Here is a 7500-nt window from a genome sequence, read left to right as displayed (position 1 = left end):
TTAAGCTTGTAGTTTGCATCGTTTAGGAGAAATTAACGAAAATATGTCATTCGTTTGGTCAATTTTCCAAAATATTAAACACATTTTCATTTGATGGCAGACATGATGCTGCGTTTAAAACCGGGGTTAATGGTCATTAAATGAGAGCTCTGGGTCTCTGCCTTCACATGCATTTGGTTTTAAGCTTGTAGTTCGCACCGTTTTGGAGATATTAATGAAATTATGTCATCCGTTTGGTCAATATTCTTAAATAATGCACTCATATTCCTCTCATGGCTGACATGATGCTGCATTTTAAACCGGGGTTAATGGACATTAAATGAAAGCTCTGGGACTCTGCTTTCACATGCATTGGGTTTTAAGCTTGTAGTGTGCACCGTTTTAGAGAAATTAACGAAAATATGTCATTCGTTTGGTCAATATTCTAAAATATTGGACTCTTATTCTTATGATAGCAGAAATGATGCTGCTTTAAAAACGGGGTTAATGGACATTAAATGAAAGCTCTGGGTCTCTGCTTTCATATGCATTGGTTTTTAAGCTTATTGTATGCACCGTTGTGGAGAAATTACCGGAAATATGTCATTCGTTTGGTCAATATTCTAAAATATTGGACTCTTATTCTTATGATAGCAGAAATGATGCTGCTTTAAAACCGGGGTTAATGGACATTAAATGAAAGGTCTGGGTCTCTGCTTTCACATGCATTGGGTTTTAAGCTTGTAGTTTACACCGTTTTGGAGAAATTAACGAAAATATCTTATCCGTTTGGTCAATATACTAAAAGTTTGGAATCATATTCTTATGATGCCAGACATGATGCTGCTTTAAAACCGGGGTTAATGGACATTAAATGAAAGCTCTGGGTCTCTGCTTTCATATGCATTGGGTTTTAAGTTTTTAGTATGCACCGTTTTGGAGAAATTAACGTAAATATGTCATCCGTTTTGTCAATATTCTAAAATATTTGACTCATATTCTTATGATGGCAGACATGATGCTGCGTTTAAAACCGGGGTTAATGGACATTAAATGAAAGCTCTGGGTCTCTGCTTTCATATGCATTTGGTTTTAAGCTTGTAGTTTGCACCGTTTTGGAGAAATTAACGAAAATATGTCATTCGTTTGGTCAATATTCTAAAATATTGGACTCATATTCTTATGATGGCAGACATGATGCTGCGTTTAAAACCGGGGTTAATGGACATTAATTGAAAGCTCTGGGTCTCTGCTTTCATATGCATTGGGTTTTAAGCTTGTAGTATGCACCGTTTTGGAGAAATTAACGGAAATATGTCATCCGTTTGGTCAATATTCTAAAATATTGGACTCATATTCTTATGATGAGAGACATGATGCTGCGTTTAAAACCGGGGTTAATGGACATTAAATGAAAGGTCTGGATCTCTGCTTTCTCATGCATTTGGTTTTAAGCTTGTAGTTTGCACCGTTTTGGAGAAATTAACGAAAATATGTCATTCGTTTGATCAATATTCTAAAATATTGGACTAATATTCTTATGATGGCAGACATGATGCTGCGTTTAAAACCGGGGTTAATGGGCTTTAAATGAAAGCTCTGGGTCTCTGCTTTCATATGCATTTGGTTTTAAGCTTGTAGTTTGCACCGTTTTCGAGAAATTAACGAAAATATGTCATTCGTTTGGTCAATTTTCCAAAATATTAAACACATTTTTATTTGATGGCAGACATGATGCTGCGTTTAAAACCGAGGTTAAAGGACATTAAATGAAAGCTCTGGGTCTCTGCTTTCATATGCATTGGGTTTTAAGCTTGTAGTATGTACCGTTTTGGAGAAATTAACGGAATTATGTCATCCGTTTGGTCAACATTCTAAAATATTGGACTCATATTCTTATGATGGTGACATGATGCTGCTTTTAAAACCGGGGTTAATGGACATTAAATGAAAGCTCAGGATCTCTGCTTTCTCATGCAGTTGGTTTTAAGCTTGTAGATTGTACCGTTTTGGAGAAATTAACGGAAATATGTCATCCGTTTGATCAATATTCTAAAATATTGGACTCATATTCTTATGATGGCAGACATGATGCTGCGTTTAAAACCGGGGTTAATGGACATTAAATGAAAGCTCTGGGTCTCTGCTTTCACATGCATTTGGTTTTAAGCTTGTAGTTTGCACCGTTTTCGAGAAATTAACGAAAATATGTCATTCGTTTGATCAATATTTTATAATATTGGACTCATATTCTTATGATGGCAGACATGATGCTGCGTTTAAAACCGGGGTTAATGGGCTTTAAATGAAGCTCTGGGTCTCTGCTTTCATATGCATTTGGTTTTAAGCTTGTACTTTGCACCGTTTTGGAGAAATTAACGAAAATATGTCATTCGTTTGGTCAATTTTCCAAAATTTTAAACACATTTTCATTTGATGGCAGACATGATGCTGCGTTTAAAACCGCGGTTAAAGGACATTAAATGAAAGCTCTGTGTCTCTGCTTTCATATGCATTGGGTTTTAAGCTTGTAGTATGTACCGTTTTGGAGAAATTAACGGAAATATGTCATCCGTTTGGTCAATATTCTAAAATATTGGACTCATATTCTTATGATGGTGACATGATGCTGCGTTTAAAACCGGGGTTAATGGACATTAAATGAAAGCTCTGGATCTCTGCTTTCTCATGCATTTGGTTTTAAGCTTGTAGTTTGCACCGTTTTGGAGAAATTAACGAAAATATGTCATTCGTTTGATCAATATTCTAAAATATTGGACTCATATTCTTATGATGGCAGACATGATGCTGCGTTTAAAACCGGGATTAATGGGCTTTAAATGAAAGCTCTGGGTCTCTGCTTTCATATGCATTTGGTTTTAAGCTTGTAGTTTGCACCATTTTGGAGAAATTAACGAAAATATGTCATTCGTTTGGTCAATTTTCCAAAATATTAAACACATTTTTATTTGATGGCAGACATGATGCTGCGTTTAAAACCGGGGTTAAAGGACATTAAATGAAAGCTCTGTGTCTCTGCTTTCATATGCAATGGGTTTTAAGCTTGTAGTATGTACCGTTTTGGAGAAATTAACGGAAATATGTCATCCGTTTGGTCAACATTCTAAAATATTGGACTCATATTCTTATGATGGTGACATGATGCTGCGTTTAAAACAGGGGTTAATGGACATTAAAAGAAAGCTCTGGGTCTCTGCTTTCACATGCATTTGGTTTTAAGCTTGTAGATTGCACCGTTTTGGAGAAATTAACGGAAATATGTCATCCGTTTGGTCAATATTCTAAAATATTGGACTCATATTCTTATGATGGCAGACATGATGCTGCTTTTAAATCCGGGGTTAATGGGCTTTAAATGAAAGCTCTGGGTCTCTGCTTTCATATGCATTTGGTTTTAAGCTTGTAGTTTGCACCGTTTTGGAGAAATTAACGAAAATATGTCATTCGTTTGGTCAATTTTCCAAAATATTAAACACATTTTTATTTGATGGCAGACATGATGCTGCGTTTAAAACCGGGGTTAAAGGACATTAAATGAAAGCTCTGTGTCTCTGCTTTCATATGCATTGGGTTTTAAGCTTGTAGTATGTACCGTTTTGGTGAAATTAACGGAATTATGTCATCCGTTTGGTCAACATTCTAAAATATTGGACTCATATTCTTATGATGGTGACATGATGCTGCGTTTAAAACCGGGGTTAATGGACATTAAATGAAAGCTCTGGGTCTCTGCTTTCATATGCATTGGGTTTTAAGCTTGTAGTATGCACCGTTTTGGAGAAATTAACGGAAATATGTCATCCGTTTGGTCAATATTCTAAAATATTAGACTCATATTCTTATGATGGCAGACATGATGCTGCTTTTAAATCCTGGGTTAATGGACATTAAATGAAAGCTCTGGGTCTCTGCTTTCATATGCATTTGGTTTTAAGCTTGTAGTTTGCACCGTTTTGGAGAAATTAACGAAAATATGTCATACGTTTGATCAATATTCTATAATATTGGACTCATATTCTTATGATGGCAGACATGATGCTGCGTTTAAAACCGGGGTTAATGGGCTTTAAATGAAAGCTCTGGGTCTCTGCTTTCATATGCATTTGGTTTTAAGCTTGTACTTTGCACCGTTTTGGAGAAATTAACGAAAATATGTCATTCGTTTGGTCAATTTTCCAAAATTTTAAAGACATTTTCATTTGATGGCAGACATGATGCTGCGTTTAAAACCGCGGTTAAAGGACATTAAATGAAAGCTCTGTGTCTCTGCTTTCATATGCATTGGGTTTTAAGCTTGTAGTATGTACCGTTTTGGAGAAATTAACGGAAATATGTCATCCGTTTGGTCAATATTCTAAAATATTGGACTCATATTCTTATGATGGTGACATGATGCTGCGTTTAAAACCGGGGTTAATGGACATTAAATGAAAGCTCTGGATCTCTGCTTTCTCATGCATTTGGTTTTAAGCTTGTAGTTTGCACCGTTTTGGAGAAATTAACGAAAATATGTCATTCGTTTGATCAATATTCTAAAATATTGGACTCATATTCTTATGATGGCAGACATGATGCTGCTTTTAAATCCGGGGTTAATGGGCTTTAAATGAAAGCTCTGGGTCTCTGCTTTCTCATGCATTCGGTTTTAAGCTTGTAGATTGCACCGTTTTGGAGAAATTAACGAAAATATGTCATTCGTTTGATCAATATTCTAAAATATTGGACTCATATTCTTATGATGGCAGACATGATGCTGCGTTTAAAACCGGGGTTAATGGGCTTTAAATGAAAGCTCTGGGTCTCTGCTTTCATATGCATTTGGTTTTAAGCTTGTAGTTTGCACCATTTTGGAGAAATTAACGAAAATATGTCATTCGTTTGGTCAATTTTCCAAAATATTAAACACATTTTTATTTGATGGCAGACATGATGCTGCGTTTAAAACCGGGGTTAAAGGACATTAAATGAAAGCTCTGGGTCTCTGTTTTCATATGCATTGGGTTTTAAGCTTGTAGTATGCACCGTTTTGGAGAAATTAACGGAAATATGTCATCCGTTTGGTCAATATTCTAAAATATTAGACTCATATTCTTATGATGGCAGACATGATGCTGCTTTTAAATCCGGGGTTAATGGACATTAAATGAAAGCTCTGGGTCTCTGCTTTCATATGCATTTGGTTTTAAGCTTGTAGTTTGCACCGTTTTCGAGAAATTAACGAAAATATGTCATTCGTTTGGTCAATATTCCAAAATATTAAACACATGTTTATTTGATGGCAGACATGATACTGCGTTTAAAACCGGGGTTAAAGGACATTAAATGAAAGCTCTGGGTCTCTGCTTTCACATGCATTGGGTTTTAAGCTTGTAGTATGCACCGTTTAGGAGAAATTAACGGAAATATGTCATCCGTTTGGTCAATATTCTAAAATATTAGACTCATATTCTTATGATGGCAGACATGATGCTGCTTTTAAATCCGGGGTTAATGGACATTAAATGAAAGCTCTGGGTCTCTGCTTTCATATGCATTTGGTTTTAAGCTTGTAGTTTGCACCGTTTTCGAGAAATTAACGAAAATATGTCATTCGTTTGGTCAATTTTCCAAAATATTAAACACATTTTTATTTGATGGCAGACATGATGCTGCGTTTAAAACCGGGGTTAAAGGACATTAAATGAAAGCTCTGGGTCTCTGCTTTCACATGCATTTGGTTTTAAGCTTGTAGTATACACCGTTTTGGAGAAATTAACGAAAATATGTCATCCGTTTGGTCAATATTCTAAAATATTGGACTCATATTCTTATGATGGTGACATGATGCTGCGTTTAAAACCGGGGTTAATGGACATTAAATGAAAGCTCTGGGTCTCTGCTTTCACATGCATTTGGTTTTAAGCTTGTAGTATGCACCGTTTTGGAGAAATTAACGGAAATATGTCATCCGTTAGGTAAATTTTCCAAAATATTGGACTCATTTTCTTATGATGGCAGACATGATGCTGCTTTTAAACCCGGGGTTAATGGACATTAAATGAAAGCTCTGGGTCTCTGCTTTCACATGCATTTGGTTTTAAGCTTGTAGTATGCACCGTTTTGGAAATATTAATGAAAATATGCCATCCGTTTCGTCAAAATTCGAAAATATTGGACTCATTCTTATGATGGCAGACATGATGTTGCGTTTAAAACCGGGGTTAATGGACATTAAATGAAAGCTCTGTGTCTCTGCTTTCATATGCATTGGGTTTTAAGCTTGTAGTATACACCGTTTTGGAGAAATTAACGGAAATATGTCATCCTTTTGGTCAATATTCTAATATATAGGACTCATATTCTTATGATGGCAGACATGATGCTGCGTTTAAAACCGGGGTTAATGGACATTAAATGAAAGCTCTGGGTCTCTGCTTTCATATGCATTGGGTTTTAAGCTTGTAGTATGCACCGTTTTGGAGAAATTAACGGAAATATGTCATTCGTTTGGTCAATTTTTTAAATATTAAACAAATTTTCATTTGATGACAGACATGATCCTGCGTTTAAAACCGGGGTAAATGGACATTAAATGAAAGCTCTGGGTCTCTGCTTTCATATGCATTGGGTTTTAAGCTTGTAGTATGCACCGTTTTGGAGAAATTAACCGAAATATGTCATCCGTTTGGTCAATATTCTAAAATATTGGACTCATATTCTTATGATGGTAGACCTGATGCTCCGTTTAAAGCCGGGGTTAATGGACATTAAATGAAAGCTCTGTGTCTCTGTTTTCGTATGCATTTGGTTTTAAGCTTGTAGTTTGCACCGTTTTGGAGAAATTAACGAAAATATGTCATTCGTTTGGTCAATTTTCCAAAAAATTAAACACATTTTCCTTTGATGGCAGACATGATGCTGCGTTTAAAACCGGGGTTAAAGGACATTAAATGAAAGCTCTGGGTCTCTGCTTTCATATGCATTGGGTTTTAAGCTTGTAGTATGCACCGTTTTGGAGAAATTAACGGAAACATGTCATCCGTTTGGTCAATATTCTAAAATATTGGACTCATATTCTTATGATGGTGACATGATGCTGCGTTTAAAACCGGGGTTAATGGACACTAAATGAAAGCTCTGGGTCTCTGCTTTCACATGCATTTGGTTTTAAGCTTGTAGATTGCACCGTTTTGCAGAAATTAACGAAAATATGTCATCCGTTTGGTCAATATTCTAAAATATTGGACTCATATTCTTATGATGGCAGACATGATGCTGCTTTTAAACCCGGGGTTAATGGACATTAAATGAAAGCTCTGGGTCTCTGCTTTCACATTCATTTGGTTTTAAGCTTGTAGTATGCACCGTTTTGGAGAAATTAACGAAAATATGTCATCCGTTTGGTCAATTTTCCAAAATATTGGACTCATATTCTTATGAGGGCAGACATGAAGTTGCGTTTAAAGCCGGGGTTAATGGACATTAAATGAAAGGTCTGGGTCTCTGCTTTCACATGCATTT

Source organism: Atractosteus spatula, unplaced genomic scaffold (assembly GCF_055471065.1).
Source record: "Atractosteus spatula isolate fAtrSpa1 unplaced genomic scaffold, fAtrSpa1.hap1 Scaffold_70, whole genome shotgun sequence".
NCBI lineage: Eukaryota > Metazoa > Chordata > Actinopteri > Semionotiformes > Lepisosteidae > Atractosteus > Atractosteus spatula.
This window is presented reverse-complemented; position numbering follows the sequence as displayed.